At 38.9% G+C, this 17,057-nt stretch overlaps 1 protein-coding gene across 50 annotated transcripts in view; it reads right to left on the bottom strand.

The window, feature by feature from the left end:
- The window catches only part of ZPLD1 (zona pellucida like domain containing 1), a 98,607-nt gene that overhangs the window by 34,437 nt on the left and 47,113 nt on the right, over positions 1 to 17,057 (bottom strand). For 19 of the 50 annotated variants that reach the window (XM_086883183.1, XM_086883169.1, XM_086883176.1 and 16 more), the window contains one exon: positions 942 to 1,067. The exons of the other annotated variants lie outside the window; for them this stretch is intronic. The gene's annotated coding sequence lies outside the window, so the exon portion shown is untranslated. The remainder of the gene's footprint in view (positions 1 to 941; positions 1,068 to 17,057) is intronic. 50 annotated transcript variants of the gene reach the window in all.

Below are 17,057 nucleotides of genomic sequence, written 5' to 3'. Positions count from 1 at the left end.
CCCCCTCACATACACACTTGCTTTTCTGGGCATTTCTCAGTAGTAGGTCCACACTGAGCCCCTTGATATAAGCAATTCACATTACTACCCAAGTTTCTTTTCTAAAAGATCAGATTTAATTCGAACCCCAGCTAAACTGGATTAACAACTTATATAATTCTTACTGTACCTAATCAATGTGTGCTGCAACCACAAGGGGAAAAAAAAACCCTAAAAAATCAATACTGCATGAGAGATTCCTCCTTAGTTGTAATCAAATATACTCACACAAACGGTTTAAAAATTGTCATAGCTTTTTACATTACCGGCATCCAGAGAAAATGCACACCAGTTTTAACTGAATAGTATTCAGTCTCAAAACCATCTAGTTCACTTTCTATCTTGCCAATACAACTTTAATTTAAATCTCTCTAATGCAAATTGTTAGCAGAACAGAGAGCACAACTGAGAAAAAAAGATAATGAAATTATACTTGCGCTCAAACATCACAGAACCCGAATCCAGTTTAGGCAAAGTTTTACCAAAGGCCAAAGTGTGACCTGAACAGACTGTACATAACCCAGGCATCAGTTTCATTTGGGTACAGACCACAAAACTGGGACAGACAAATCCCTGTCATTTTTACTAGCACACAACATTATATAACAAAAGAACAACACATTTCAGTATTAGCAGAGGTAAATGTGAATTAGAAATGACTGTGGCTACAAATTGGAAACTGGAAAAAAAAATACACACAAGACTCCTTTTATTTCTCTGGATTTATGCAAATCCTCCCTGCTCTGTGGTAACAAAATACATACTCTCTATGCTTTAGAATAAAATCAGCTTATTTCTTGACTGAGAATTCATTTTTATTTCACAATTCTTCTCTTTAGGTTTAGATTTTTAAGCCCCTACTGGTAGAATCTAGATCTACACCATACATGACCTTAGCTCACCTGTGACTGTTTTGAAAATGAGTTTTCATGTTGACAATTTCAGACTTGACAGCTCCCTGTGAAAATAAATCTGGAATTCCACTTCCTCTTGGATTGCACCAAAAAAAAATATATTTTGTTCCAAATCTAAAAAAAACAAAACAAAAAAAACCACCATGCAGCCATTTGCTATCTTATCTCCAGTCATAAATAGTTATACTTTTCACACACAAGACACAAGTTTGTTTTTAATGCTACAATTTCCAAATAGGCACACTCTTTGGTAGCATTAGATGAATCCTAAACACTACACACTTGTATCTAAGAACTGAGGCACCCTCCTCTGTGAACACATTTCCACCTTTCTGCCAAACCTACAGTCTTTCTTCCTGTCCTAGATTATACTTAATTTTTCAGTAGTTAAAGCATTTTTTTTCTTCTGTAAAGGGCCTCTCATCTCTCAGATGAGAAAGAAAGGATGTTTTTGACCTGAAAGGAACATTCACCTGGTCCTCTTGCTTTACAGCATAGCCTTTTTCCTTGTCTCCCTCTGCCATTAGCTTCTTCAACTAAATGCAGATGTCACCAACCTTTCTTTAGAAAAGGGAAATAAGTGTCCCATTAAGTACTTAGAGGAGTGGACAGATTCTCCCATTCAGCTGGTTCCCTACACACTTGCTGGTGCTGAACAGCAAATCTTCTATTTCTGAGAAAGGGCTATCACAGAGAGGTCATTTTCCTCTAAGTGGTTTCCTTATTTCATCTGTTCTCAAGTTTAGTGTTAAGTTGCTGAAAGATTACCTCATTCATATGATTGCGAGCCTGTTCCCCTCCAGAGTGTAGGGTGAATGAGGCAATAATTATTTGTTGGAAAAATACAGGTACTTGAGCTTGCATTGCAAAGAAATATGCCTGAAGTTGTCATTATTCCAAGGACGAATCCTGAGACCATTCTTTCTTTTTCAGAGAGCCAGGCCCTGCTCACAATGGTGAAAAATTACATGAGGAGAGTCCCAGCTTCTGCTCCAGCTCAGCAAGAGCCCAAAGGGAGCAAAGGGGGCCAAGGGGCTGCCTGACCAAGCACTGCTGCAGACCATGTGTGCACCCACAGCCTGGGGCTTCCCCAAGACGGAAAACCATCACCAAGTAAGGTAGGATGAGAGTTTAATGTACTTTAACACACCAGTGAAGTTCCCCAAGCCAAATGGTTCCCCCCACCTCCTTTGGCATAAGTGGGGTTTTCAGCTTTAGAGCCTGGTTTACATTACACTAGAAGCTTCTTTTGGGAGTCTCTTATTTTTGGAGGAAGGGGGGATTTAAGCTACTTATTTTCAAGGAAAGAAAAGTTCAGTGGAATAAACACTTACTTTCCCATGTTTAGTCAATTCATGGACAGGTTTCTAAGACCATTTTCACTAAGATTTTTCCCAGCCAAATACAGTAACTGTTGTAGTTAATAGGACAATTTTCTATAATTTAATGCAAGATTAAAACTTCAAAACAATAAGACCATTAAATGTCAGGAAACTCTAATAATGGAGTAAAAGAGAGTGACAGAGATCGGAAAGATTTTGCCACAGAAGAATCTTGACCCATTTCTCCTAGGTTGTACCTGCTCTCAGAATACAAAAGCAGCAAACTGCCCCCAGGAAGAAAAAAGCTCAGTACACAACCCCTATGAACAGCATTTAAGATGCATGTTCATTATTTTGCAGAAGGAATGTTCAGCAGGATCAATATGCCATCAAGATAAAAGAAGAGTATAAATTGTCCTGAGAGTTGGCCAGAATTTTCTTTATTGTCAGCCAGGGAATTAAAAACAGGGCAGGAGGCATATTAAAACTGCTTTTATAAGCCTAATCAGTAGGCTGGAAAATGAGTTTCACAAAGAGATAATGAGCTCCCAAATCATAATTTGCCAAGGGTGCATCGATTTTCACTCGTCTTCAGATCATTTACGAGCACCCAGCACAAGAACACCTTTCTGCCCCAGGCTCCCACCAAGCAGGGGCGTGTGCCAGAACAGCTCTCCCTGTGCAAGGAGGAGTTACCAGCTTAGTGGTTGCATCAGCTAAAAAGAACATGACTTTGGATCTACTCAAGATGGATATTTCATGGTCGCTGTCAAAGCTGAGAATGAAAGCATTTTTGTGCCCTGTTGAATAAATATTTGCTTCCCCTCTTGGGCACCTTCACAGATATGGCAAAGAGCTAATCATAATAAGTTGATGATAAAATCAGTCGTGCTGCCATCACTGTGGTTTTACCAAGACTGTGTTCTCGTCCCACTCCATTACGTCAAAGGATGAAACTTACACCTGGGTTATTGGCAACAGGTTTTGTCCCCACCAACTCATACTGAACTGGTTATATGAAGACTCTAATGTCAATTACAGGAGATGAGGGGATAACCCAGTCCAGCATCTAGATCAGTGCCTGAAGCACTGTTCTGAGAAATGAAGTTGAAATAAAGCTCTCAGACTAGAGAGGCATTAAACCTAAGTCTTCTACACCTTATCAAGCAGCCAGATCCCTCAGATAACATAAAGGAGCTACTGCAGAGGCAGCTTTCTATCATGGCCACCAAATTTTTTTACAAATAACATCACAAGAAGGATAACAGCAGTTACCTTTTCATTCAAGTTTACATTTGATTTCTTCTTTTAATATAAACAATACAAAATCCATATACATTTCTACATTCTTGCTACCATGAGCCAGGCTTGTTTTCCTCTCCCAGCCATACATCACCATTCCATAAATGCCCTGTGCGAGAAGGACTCACTGGAGAAAGGTTGGAATCAGAGGGAACAGTCTTGTCATCTGATTCATTATGCTCTTTTAATTCCTCTATAATTTGTGTTTAGAGGTAAGACTTATATGTACAAAATTCAATGTTAACTCCTCCCACTTGTTTCACCCTCTAGTGCTTTCATTTTATTTGATTGCACCCTGCTCTATCAGCAATTTAGACTGGCTGAGTATTAATTGTCCATTACATCACCTCTTTACTGTGTAGCAGGCACAATTTTCTCTTGTAAAGACTTATCTTCATCCCAAAACCTGGTTGGATTCCAAGGGAGCTGTTTGTTTGTCGGGAAAAATTCAATAAAAAAAATGTTGTTTATCTTCAGGAGCTATTTGTCTTCTGCTAGAGAGTAAAGTAATTTTAAAATGGTATGGTTTGGGGAAAGTGAATAGGTTGCTGAGTTGTTTTTTTCTATTTAAATTTGGTGTTGAAGTGCAAAGTTTACTAGTACTTCAAAATCGTTTTTGCTCTAGCAAAAGGCACAGAATTATAAGGGGGAGAAGTGCTCCAATTTTTGGACATATCCTTTCTTTTTTCCATTCTGTTGCATCTCTGAACAAGTTAGATATTCCATAAGTTGTTCATTTCAGTGGAGAATGATGGTTATGTCACTTACCTTAGTAGTCAGCCAAATAAGATCAGATATTTCTGTGGTGGGAGTGGGAGGAAAGGAAACTGTTACTCTCTCTCTGATTGTTTGAATATTTTTAACAGCACAGTTTATCTCCCAAGGCAAGAAACAACGTACCCCAGGTTCTTCATTGAGAGAACTCAAAGCTGATGCTTCCTTCCTTTGTTCACTAGCTGAACATGCCCACCACCAGACCTTAGCAGTCCATCTGAATTGGTAAAACTAATCCCCATTTGGAGCTGCCCTTCTCTGATATACTCTGAACTTCTTTGCTGTGCAGGTGACCGACCACTGGAACAGGCTGCACAGAGAGGTTGTGGAGTCTCCCTTACTGGAGATATTCCAGACCTGTCTGGACACAATCCTGTGCCATGTGCTCTGGGATGACCCTGCTCGAGCAGGAAGGTTGGACCAGATGATCCATTCCGACCTGCCCAGTCTGGGATTTTGTCCCTTCTTTGATATTACATTACAAGGATCTGCAAGGCAACTTCTAGGAACTGAAAATTAAAATATACTGGTGGTTCAGGATTACACACCTTAGTTTTCATCTTCATCCATGCAAAACCAGTGCAAAGAGCTACAAAGTTTAAGCTCTAAACATAGAGAAAACATAGAAGAAATGATTGCTTGCAAATCTTCATTAGTTTGTACATTATGGAAAGATACTGTAGGCTAAATATCAGAATTGCCTGTTAAATACCATAGCAACAGATCAAAGGATATGTTAGTACACTAAACAAAAATAGTGCAAAAAAAAGTCTAAAAAAAAAGAAAGATTGTGATTAAATATATGTTAAAATAATCCATAAAATCAAAAAGCGAGGAAAACATATCTTCTTAAGAATTACAGCTCCACTTGATCTATTTCTTTCCTTACTATTAAGTCCACTCCATTATTTATTCATTCAAGTTCTTTAATCAAGATAACCACTCAGAAACCATTTGATTTAAAAGTACTGTTACTGCTAAATGCAGCAGTAACAGATCATAGCAATTTGCTGCCCGCAGTTGTGTGGCAGCACAAAAAGCTTGCGGTACTGAGGACACACTGCAGCCAAGAAAGACATTCGGGGGTGTAAAAGGAGATTTTTGTCTTTCTTTGATAAAGAAATACTACTGTGAGAGACAGCCCTCCCCCTTTTGCTCAGCCCCAGAACCCACACTCAGCACACCAAACGTGGTTTGAAAGTTTATGCTGCAAGATGAGACAGAATTTAACTTCAGAGCGTTTCAAGAGTACAGCTCTACCCATGGGAGCCAGGCTTAACAGCAAGGGACCCCAAGCATTTTTAAAAATCTATCCATAAATCAGGTAAATATCCTGCAGCACACTTACATGGACAAAACACACTCTGTTGTGCCTACACAACTTGCACAAGTGATGTTGGGCTTTTGAATGCCGAGCAGCAGTGGCTGAAACGATGCAGGGATAGCCACACATTTGTTATGAGCTACACAAGGATAATTGTTACCAAAACACGGCTTTCTAGGTAAAGCAATGTTCAACAGAGGTTTTATTTCTTTTTCTATGTATTCTCACACTGTGACTGGAGAGTCTCCTGTACCTTATTGTTTGTAAAGGTACTTATTATTTTCTCTACACATTTTTGAGCAGTGAGAAAAAAAATCAGACTAAAGGGGCCAAAGCGAACGTGTTGATCGTTGAAACTATCTCAAGTAAAATGTTAAATAAATCATTAAAATAGCATCAGAGTTTGGGTTGGGTTTTTTTTTTAGCTTGATACATCAGAAAGATTTCTTTTCAAAAACTGAATTCCATAGGACATTTGAAACTTCATTTCCATTTCAAATCGGGGTGCTGGAGAAATAAAAAGATCGTTTTTCTAAAATAAGTGAAGTTCTCCTGTGAAATAGAGAAATCCATTTTTCAGCCAGCTGGCTCCATCAGATCTCTTTCTGAAATCAAGCCACTAAGAGATATAAAAACTTTTAAGTAACATAAAAAGGAATACATTGAACATTTCAACTAAATTGGAACACAGACGGTTTTAAAATTAGAACAGAGAAAAGAACATATGAATAACAATGGGTCACAAAACAGAGAAGAAGCAAGAACTTTAGCAATACTATTCCTGAATAAAATACAAATCACAGCTTCAAGAGAATCCTTGTAGCAATGAAGAGCTGCAGACCTATGGCTAACTTAAAAGAAATACTGCAGAAAACTAGAAAGCTCATATCAGGTTGTAGAGCTGCAGAAAATGAAGATGACATTTTAATAATCTATCCAACACATACACACAAACTCTATTTATGTAATAAATCTTTTTATACATAAAAAAAATATTTTTTCCTCAACAGGACCTGTGTACAACCTCAGAGACAATCACATAAGAGACAGAGTCACGTTCTTGATATCAAAATAGATGTAAGCTCGTGGCAACATTATCAATAGTAAAAAATGGAATCCGCATAAAGCAGATGAAAACTCTTACTAAAATAATCTATGAGTTTAACCACTAATGATTAACCACTAATAACAATCCTTGAACAGATGCATCAGGATATGATCTTGTATCTGTTTTAAAGCAGTATATCCACAGACTACAACTATACTTGTAGCTTATAGCTTAAGCTAGCACATGGGAAGGGAGATCATAAACAAAGCCTACCATTTTTACACTTTTCCTGTACAGTCCACATCATTTTCAGCTTTATTTCCAAACAAAAGTAACTACCACTGCTTTTTATTATTCTATGCAAGAAGCTGCTCTCTTAAGATGAAAGCATGCTACTTGCAAGACAAATACATTTGGGAAAACAATTGTGCTTTAGAGAGTTTGCTGTCTAGTTTAATGCCAAACACTGTAAGTGGGAATAAAAATAATATATGGAAAGAACATACAACATAATGCACTACTTTAAAAAAACCCACGCTGAAATTCATTTTTCTTAAACAAATAACATTTTCAATTCTCTTTTAGCTTTGTATTCCTATTTTCTTTCAGCTAAAGCTCTACTTAAAGAACTTTAACTAGATAAAGCAGTCTCTATAAAATCCATTGATTATTATATACTGTTTCTACTGTAATAATCCTACATTTGTGCCAGAGAGTGCATAAACACCAAGATGATAGCATCTGTCCCAAAAGCTTAGTAATTATATTTGCAGTACAGGAGAACATGTGGCTCACAGACAGGACAGCCATGAGACCCCACGCAGCAGCAGGAGGAGCTGTGGTCCTCGGGCCCTTCTCTTGGAGCAGCAGGGAAAACAAGCCAGATAAATCCCAGCCCCAGCCATAAACCCAGCCCCTGATCCCAGCCTTTCCACCTGACTCGTGTCATGTTGAAGCATCTTTTCTGGGAATGGAAGAGAAATGGTTTAGACCACGAGCAGTCCAGCCAAGATGTGTTCAGTCCTTAACATAACAGAGCCTCAATAGGGAGGGGGGACATGTATATTTAGAAATATTTGCTAGGATTTCTTACCTGGCATGAGAGGAAGCAAAATAATGAAGATAATCTTGGAAGCAGGACACATCACTCACTACAGGGAGAAGGCAACATTGTCAGTACTGCATGGGGAAGGAGCTATAACATCTAAAGCCACAAGGGATCTTGCAAAGAGCACAGACTCAGTGCAGAAGAAGGCAGCAACAAGTGAACAAAGAAACAGGCAACACAGACACAGCCAGCTAAAGCTGTACTTTCACATCCTAGAGGAGTACAAGCAGAGCATGAATACACTCAGCAAGCCAACAGACATGAGTCAGAGCCCCCATCTCTGGAACAAGAGACAGAGTGCAATGACAAGAGCAGCCTCAATCTCTTGCACAACAAAATAAAACTGAGATTTCACAGAAGGGAGCTGCAGTACTTAGACACTGCCTAGAGATAATCATGTTTACACAGATCAATACACTGGGTGTACATATCAATGTTTGAAAGTAATTACTTCCAAAATTTACTTATTTCTACTTATACTCACATTGTTTTCTATGTACACAGTAAATGGTAGCATTTTATTACTTTATTTCAAAAATCTACATTAATATTATCAGACAAGGGCTCTCAGGTTGTAAATAACTCAAATGCTCATATTGGGCTAAAAGAAGGTCTATAATGCTATTATTAGAAAAATACTATGAACTATGAGCAAGAGAAGAATAAAAATTACTATCAGCATAAATACTTGGGCCAGATTTATAATCCATAACTTTGCAAGGACAGATAACCTTGTAGGCAGGTTCTTTTACAGTAGAGATGCTTGTTCTAAGGATATAAAATGTCATGCAATTAATGATGTGGACAGAGTTAGATTTTAATAAGTTTCATCTGAGTTCATTTATTGACTTAAGTTAGCATGGTAAATTTATGATGAAGGATGGGAGCTAAAAGAGCTATAGGAGTAACAATTAGGTCACACAATTTTCCCATACCCTTAAGAAAAAGGTTATCAGCCAACATAACATTTCAGGCCACTTAAGTTTTCTATCTAAATATTTATATTAGGAAAAATATGGGCAGAGTCTTAGCTGAGACTTCAGTCTATTTTTATGCATGTGTATTCTTAATATCCTAGTAAATAGTTGATGAAGTAGATTTAGTGGCTCTACTAAATTAGGGTGTCTTATATTTACATGATTATTTCATTACCTGTACCTTTAAGTTATTTATCTGGGAAAAAGATTACCTCAGCTTAGATCCAGACTAAGGCCTTTTAAACACTAAGTGGGAACACAGTAAGGTGGAAGTGCCTATATGTCTTGTGTAGATCAGGACACAAGGATAAGTGTTTGGAAGCAAGCACAGAGGGAAAAAAAATGTATATAACCTACAAGCAGCACTGGTACAGAGAAGCTGGCAACACAATCCAGTGCTCTGAAAAGAGGGAAGCAGGAAGGTAATGTGGTATAGGCAGTTAAACCAAGAGTATGACTACTTTCCTCAAAATTCACCCTTCCCAAGGCTTTCCATATTTAGTGCATTAGCTTTGGTCACTGCCACAAGGATCTCCTTTCTTCCACACAAGAACAAAGACCAAGAGAATACACAAACTCTAAAGAACATCCCAATGGGAATCGAGTTGTTTGCAGAACTCACATGGTTTGTATGCTTCCCTGATACACAAAAGCTTTACCACTGACTTCCATCAATTTAGTTTCCCATTTTACTGCAACACATTAATGTAGCCATTCTTGCCTTCTCTATTCTCTATAGGAGATGCATACAGGAGACTTCACTGAAGGGTGAGATGTTGTGTTAATGTGGGTAACATGAATTAAATTTGTACAATTCCTCCCTAATTTTAAAATTGACATAGAAAAAGGAAGTTTCCATCAGCTGAAACATTTTTCAAGATCATCATTTCTTCACACTTTCATACAGTTAAACAATTCCAAACCATTCCCAGCCTTGCTCCAGCACCTCTGAAGCAGTTCTGCAAGATGATGACCCCAAGAGAAACCACTGTTTCCACTGCCCCTGCAGCCAAGCTTTTGCTTGGTGGCTGTCACCTTCTCCCTTCCCATCACAAAGGAGAGCATTGCATATGATTCATGTTTTTTTACAGGTAGAAGTGCTGCAAATACCTTTCTGGCTAGCCTGGCTGGCACCCACGTTCACTATATTTCATTAACATCTCACTAAAAATCTTTCATGCCACCAGCACATTTAAGGTTTGTAAAGAAGCATTCAGTAGTTGAAAACCCAGTTTATTCAAGTGCTGCATGTCTGTCAAAAGAAATGGCCTATGTACCATGTTTTAGATACCACTGTGCAGAAAACCACAGTTATTACACTACTAAAGGTCTTGGGCCATCATGGCATGTTTCATTATGCTCCACAAGCAAGATATAAGATATAAGAGAGATTTTCTGCCACAAGCTACCAAAAATACTAGCATTATTTCCCCTGTAGAGCTAACACCTTAGATAAACAAACAGGCAAATCAAACACTGTGCTTTCCAGGACCTGATTCCTCAAGAAAGCACTGACAAAGACACACAACAATATCTTCAGGCACCCGAGTCACCAGTGTCAGGCAGCAGCAAAGGGGCAGCTGCTCGCCAGGGCAAGGCAAGCCAGCAGCCCTGGGGACCCTCAGCACCAGGTCCCAGGGTCTGGGGACAAGAGGCAGAGCTGGGTCATGGGATTCACCAATGGCCCTGATGAATCAGGCTAAAAAGGAACCAGATTGAAGGCCCCTCTGGGAGCCACAGGCAGGACAACACACAGAGCCTCACAGACTCTGCTGTGAGCCAGGCAGTGATGCCACTGTGCTCACCCAGCCAAACAGAGGTGGGGCTGGGCTGTCACAGCTGGGACATTTCCACCTCTCAGCCACAGATCTGGACCTTCCTCTTCAGTAACTTCCAAGGAAATGATGCAGGCTTCCTGCTGCCTTTCACTGCAGCTGCTACCCCTGCAGCAGGCCTCACATGGCCATGGTGCACAGCTGGCTCCTCATGCATGGGAGATGCAGGAGCCATCATCCCACAGACTGAGCATAGCACAGCTGCTGGCCTGCTCCCAAATTTAAGATGCTTATTTCTGTCATCAAGCAAATACATAAAGATTCACCTCTGAGCCTGTGAATAATGTTTGGTTTTATCAATTATTGAAAAGTCCATTTTATGAATTAGCTACTCTTAATTTATTTTGATTTCTTAAGCCAGATTATTGAATAATCAGAAATATTCTTACTTATTTTATATATACCAGAAGGATATAAACACATCAATGTCATGGACTCCTTGCTATGCTGACTAATTACTCTGGTTACCAGCCTCCAGATGAATACTCTATTCCATCATCCATTAATTTTTTCAGCTGCAAAGTACCTATGCCAGGACCCTGGAAATGCACTCACAGGAACCAGTTAAACAGGGACACTGTACCATGTCAAAGTCAAGTGTTCTTGCTGAGAAGTCTCCTTCCTGGAGCTGTCACTAAACTCCTTCAGGAAATACAAACACCAATGAAGCAAAGGCACAGTAGAGGGAAAACACCACCAACAAAAATATCACATATGAAAACTGTTATTGTTCCAAACCCTGCAAAGTACAAAAGTGTAGTACCATCAGGGCAGTGGGAGGCAGAAAAACAACCAGCATCATACTCTACATATGTCAAAACCAAAGTTCTGACTTCTCTGCATCGTGCTCCACAGCATGAATTCAGTTACTGGTACCTCCACCACAATCAGAAACATTTGTATGTAGGCTGCAATTCAGTCTCAGAACAGCATGAATCTGACTTCTAACTTCAAATCTGTATTGAAGACCAGAGGAGCCCCTCTAATGTTCTAGTCTGAGCTTTTGCACAACAGAACACCTCCCCTGCTCTTTCCATTTCAGGTTCTAACTCCGGCTTGAACAGTTGTTTGGTTTATTTTATTTTGTAATCTTAATGCTGGCAGAAAAATATTAAATGGTAATCAGAGTTTTGAATCAATGGCCAGAAAGTGGGATTGATCTATGCATTCCCTTTAGCATTCAGGAATTTATTCGCCTTATATAAATGGCACAAGTACAGAAGCAAATGTCCTTACTTTCATACAACCTTTCACAATCAGCTTTGAGAACATCAGTCTCCTTAAATTTCCATCCCAAACAGTACAATATTCATCAAATACTCCAGTGACCAATATCAAATTTTTAATTAGATCAACACTAACAAACACACAATGCTTACTCATGCATTATTATTGGGGTAAGGCACACAACACTTAGTCATACCCCATTAGTGGTTAATTATATCTCTGGTTTAAGTTCCAAATCAGCAGAGAAGCTGAGTGTGGCCAAAGATACAAATGGTAGAACACAGCACATTTGATCAGAGGAAATCTCTCTGTTTTGAAGGGATTGAACGTGACACTGGACCCCAAAGAAACAAAATTAATCAAATCAGTTGGCATCAATTAAGATGGAGACAGGAGCATGCTGTGTAAAGGAGAGAACTTTTTTTTTTTTTATTTCAGGCAAAAGTTAGTCTAATAAAGTTCAGACTTTAGTAATAAGTACAACTTCTGTATGGAACAGCTTTTCTTTGTGAATGGGAGAGGCTTAACCAAGAATGTCTCCCTACAGTTCTTGCTTCTGCCCCTAGAATCTGAGAATTCTGACTAATTCAGAAGCAATATAGGAGAATTTAATGTATAGTCTTATTTAAATTTACTCTGCAAACCACAGCATCACATTTTCAACAGCTGACAAATTGGTCATAAAACTGATTGGTCTTTACAGCAAAAGCATATTTTCTGCTGGATCTAGCAGCACTTATTCCAAATCTTTTACAGGCACCAGCTATTAAGTGCTTCAGATCTATGGAAGAGATAAGAGTTCAGACACACACAAAAAAGGAAATAATTACAAAAGGAAAGCAAAATTCATATTCTTAGAGATCAAAAAGACAAGATGAAAAAAACTAATTAAAAAAATTGTACTTCATTATGAAATACCAAGGTATTTGAGGCTCAGATAACTTAAATATATTATGAACAAATATCCTGAATTTTGATACACTTTATCTAGTAGAAGAATTAGGAAAATTAACTAGAAAAATCTTACTGCATTTGTTCTTGTTTGAATTCCATTCACTTCTAGGAACAACTGTGCTCTCAAGCAGGCAAAATACATGAAAAGGATAAGCATCCAAAATGCAAAGAAAAGCCCTGCCAAGCCTCAAAATTAATTGTGTAAACCCAAAAGCGTTTGTTAAAACATGTCTAATTTACAATGCTTTACTATTTTTCCATTTGTAGAACTGGACTTGGAAGACTTCCATATGATACAAATACAGCAATTTGCACTAGTAGCCTCATGAGAAGGCAGATACTTCATTTAATTTTCTTAAAACAGGATCTTCCAAACACCATTGGAGTTGTCCACACAATACCACACATGTGATGAACAGCAACAACTCCAGGCAGAATTCTGACAACTGCATTAACTGGAAAGGTACTTAAAAGGTTACTTTAAATTTAAATTTCTTGGATAAAAATCACCACATTTTCAAGTAGTTTTTTTGAAGGCCTAGTTCTTCATATTCAGATTCCTTTCACAATACAATCTATTGAAAAAAACTAAACTGGAGTCAGTAAAGAGCATTTATTTCTTTACATACAAATATATGGTTGAAAATTGCCAATTACATAAATTGATTAGCTGTATATAAATATACAATGTAAATACATATCAAGTACAAGCTTATATGGATAAATTTTTGCTTGTTTCTTAACAAGCAAACTGCTTGTTTAACAAGTTTGTTTCTTAACAAGCCACTGCTCACACACCCTTGTCATTTCATAAGAGTATTTGTTTTCTGATATTTCAAAGAATAAGAAAGCACAGAATTTCCAGAGACCCATGAGCCCACCAGTACCAAGAGACACAGGACTTTAAATACCAGGGAAAATCCATTCAAGTAATGAAATAACTACAGACACATACCCCCAAATATTAAACTTCTGCTGAATAGCAGACGAGTGTGGTTCAGTAGCCTGATTTTCCTTTAAACTCCACATCACTGGGCTGGAGATTCACTCCTTATCTCTTACTCTCCACACTTATTTCACAGCCTTAACACTCTTTTAATGTAGTTATTTGTTGGTGCCTTGAGTACAAGCATGTGTGCACTCAGCTGCACTGAGTAGAAGATTCATACCCCAGGTGAGAGACAACTTGAAATTCCATTCCCACTTCATAATTACAGCACACATAAATAGAACAAAGCATGAAGCAACTCTCCGCCCACACAAGACATGGCAATCCTATATCATCAAAATGTATTCAAGGAAACAGAGCACTAAATGGACTGAAGTACATTTCCATTTCTCAATATGTTTACAATGTATTCTCAGCGGGAGAGACCATCATGCTCTTCTAGCAGCCCTATTATTTTGATTGCTATTATTATTGTCATTATTACAGTATGTTTTCCCCAGCCTGGACAAGCAGCACAAGCACTGATTGATGAGACAGCCCTGCCCAAGCAAAGAAATGATAGCTGTGCCACATGCCAGCAAGAAATGACACAGCCTTTTTGTAACCTGAAGTGTCTGTAGTCGTAACTATTAGCTGCAAGGACTGAAGGCTATACTACTATAGTATTGGCACCTCTACAGATCTTTTCCCCTGTTTTTCCTCAGGAGTAAAACAAAAATCCACAATGCTGTTCACCTGCAAGATAGGCAGAGAAAGGTGTTTATGTCACACCACACATAAGTGCCCAGTGCTTCATTATTTATATGCTGTGGTTCCCCTCCAACAGTCTTAGCAAAGGACAGCTTCCTTCCCCTCCTTTTTCCTGCTCCTAAACATAGAAGACAAAGCCAACATTTGCAAGGTCGTTCCCAAAGCTTCTCAAGATGCTTGCAAAGAGAAGACATTCCACAAGGAGAGGAGGAAGGAAATATTACCTCCTCTGTAAGCAGGTTTTCACAGCTCTCCCACTCTCCCTGCTGGTCTCATGCAATTCAGTGCAAGTTGAGTGCAAGCCAAAACAGATGACTGCTTCCATGGGAAGATTCTAATCCCAGAGAACCAGAACTGGGAAGGTAACTACTGAGTTCAGACAGGCACTCAGAACCTGAATTATGAGGGCTGAGACCCACAGCCAGCACGTCTTTTTTCCCATCAGCTAATGGGAATTGGCCCAGACACATACCTTCAACCCTTAGAGGGACCAGGCCAAAGCCCTGTCAAGACGCTGGCAAGATGGGCCCCTCTGCAAGCACTCACATGGAAAACCAAAAGCAGCTAAGTGTGAAACACTATCTCAAATGCAGCAGGGACCCTGCAAGGCAAACCCCCAATCATGTTTTCTCTGCACTGCTGACTTTCAAGCCATACCCATGCTTCACACTTGACTTGGACATGATGGTCAAGTTTTGGCCAGAAGCACATTCCTCAAGTCCATTGATTTCAAACATTCGGAAAATAAATATCTGCTTTCATGCCTATCAACAGGGGCTCATACAAGCAACATTTGAAATCAAAACTAGAAAAATTCAAGTTACAGAATGTTTGCTATATACTTATTCCCTATGAAAAGTATTGCTTCATAAAACCTGGTAAAAAGATGAAACAAGCATGGCGTTAAATGTGACAATCAACCTCTTAGAATTTGAAAAAATCCAGCACATAATTTGTCCCATTCATTCCCTGAAACACTGGTGATGATTGTACCCTATCTTTTATTTATTTATTTCAACATCTCCCATGATTAACCTCCATATGTTCAGGCAGTCCCAATCTCTGCACACAAGAAAAATTCATAAATCACTGATTACATTCTGCCTACAGACCACACCAGTCTTCCCTAGCCAGCTAAACATTGATCCCCATCATTTGGCCACATTTGGCTACCAAAAGCAGTGTTTTAGAATTTCAAGATGCTTCATTTGGTGTTCTGTTGGGCTTTTTGTTTGTTTGGGGTTTTTGGTGGTTTTTTGTTTGGTTGGTTTTGGGGTTTTTTTGGTTGAATAAAGAGCTGAAAATCTGCAACATTCAACTTTCAAAATCTATTAATCTAAGTATTAATCAGGTATGTGGAAGGTGTTATGTTGCAAACCATGAAGATGGAATAAGATGAGAGAGGAATGAATGCTGGCCATGGGACCTCCATTTCTTCCTTTGTGTTAGGATTTAGGCTGTACATGTTATGCATGGCTCTAATTCCTATGAAAGCAAATGAAATGTGAAGGGGAGAATTCCCTTCACAAATGAGTGTTACTCAAGCCAACATATGGTGCTAAAGGAGTGTGGCAAGTTTTCACTGACTTCCTTTCCTGATTAATTGCTTAGAGAGCCCAAGAAAAGAGCCAAAATATGGAACAGGTGAGAGATGTGACAGCATGTTAGGGCTTAAGTGGTCTACTGGGAATCAGAATGGACCCCAGATATTTCCATTTCAGCCATGTCACTGTATGGCAAGGAGTCAAAATTAGGAACTTATTTGATATTCAGCTTAAATGTCTCCAAAACTCCAGTAAAGTTAGAAGTAATTTAAAAACAGCATCATCTTAATTCTGAAGTAATCTGAGGATGGCACTAACTGAGCAGCAAGATATTGAATTACTTCAATATATCTAATATTTTTAACTCCTTTTTTTAAAATATAACAGAGGACGCCAATACTTCCTTAGTTACAAACATCATTCTGTTTGGAAAGCAAAAAAGAAGAATAAGAATAGTTTTAAAGATCATTCTGATTTGAATTATCACACAGAACAACTCTTACAGTAGTCTTGGACTAATACACTGAAATATTTGGACAGCAATCTGTCATTTTCCCGTGACCAGTGAGGGCAACTGCTGTTGTGTCAAACAGCTGTCATTCAACCTTTGCAACCACAAAGAGTGGTCATGGCACAGCACTGCAGTCCAGCTTCTTTCTTCCACAGCTGCAAGGGCACCTAGAGACAACAGGGGTTTGGTACTAAGGAACTGGCAAGATAGGTAAATGCAGGGCTTTTCTCCTCAGCTCCCCCCACTCCTATGACCTTCTGTCACTACTGCACACATGCATCACACTTTACATTGGCCATACTCACTGAGGCACCACTGCATCAGCTGGAACCCACAGGAGCACTGCTGAAGCATCCATCTTTGTCAGTGCTATGACAAAAATAACACTGGACACTGCTACACAACTGCACCCTGCTGTTAGACTGACAATTAGCATGGCAAGTGTTCTTGTTTCTGTGCCTGTGATTCCCTGGTAGCAT

This window comes from Cyanistes caeruleus, chromosome 3, assembly GCF_971803275.1.
Source record: "Cyanistes caeruleus chromosome 3, bCyaCae1.hap1.1, whole genome shotgun sequence".
NCBI lineage: Eukaryota > Metazoa > Chordata > Aves > Passeriformes > Paridae > Cyanistes > Cyanistes caeruleus.
This window is presented reverse-complemented; position numbering and strand designations above follow the sequence as displayed.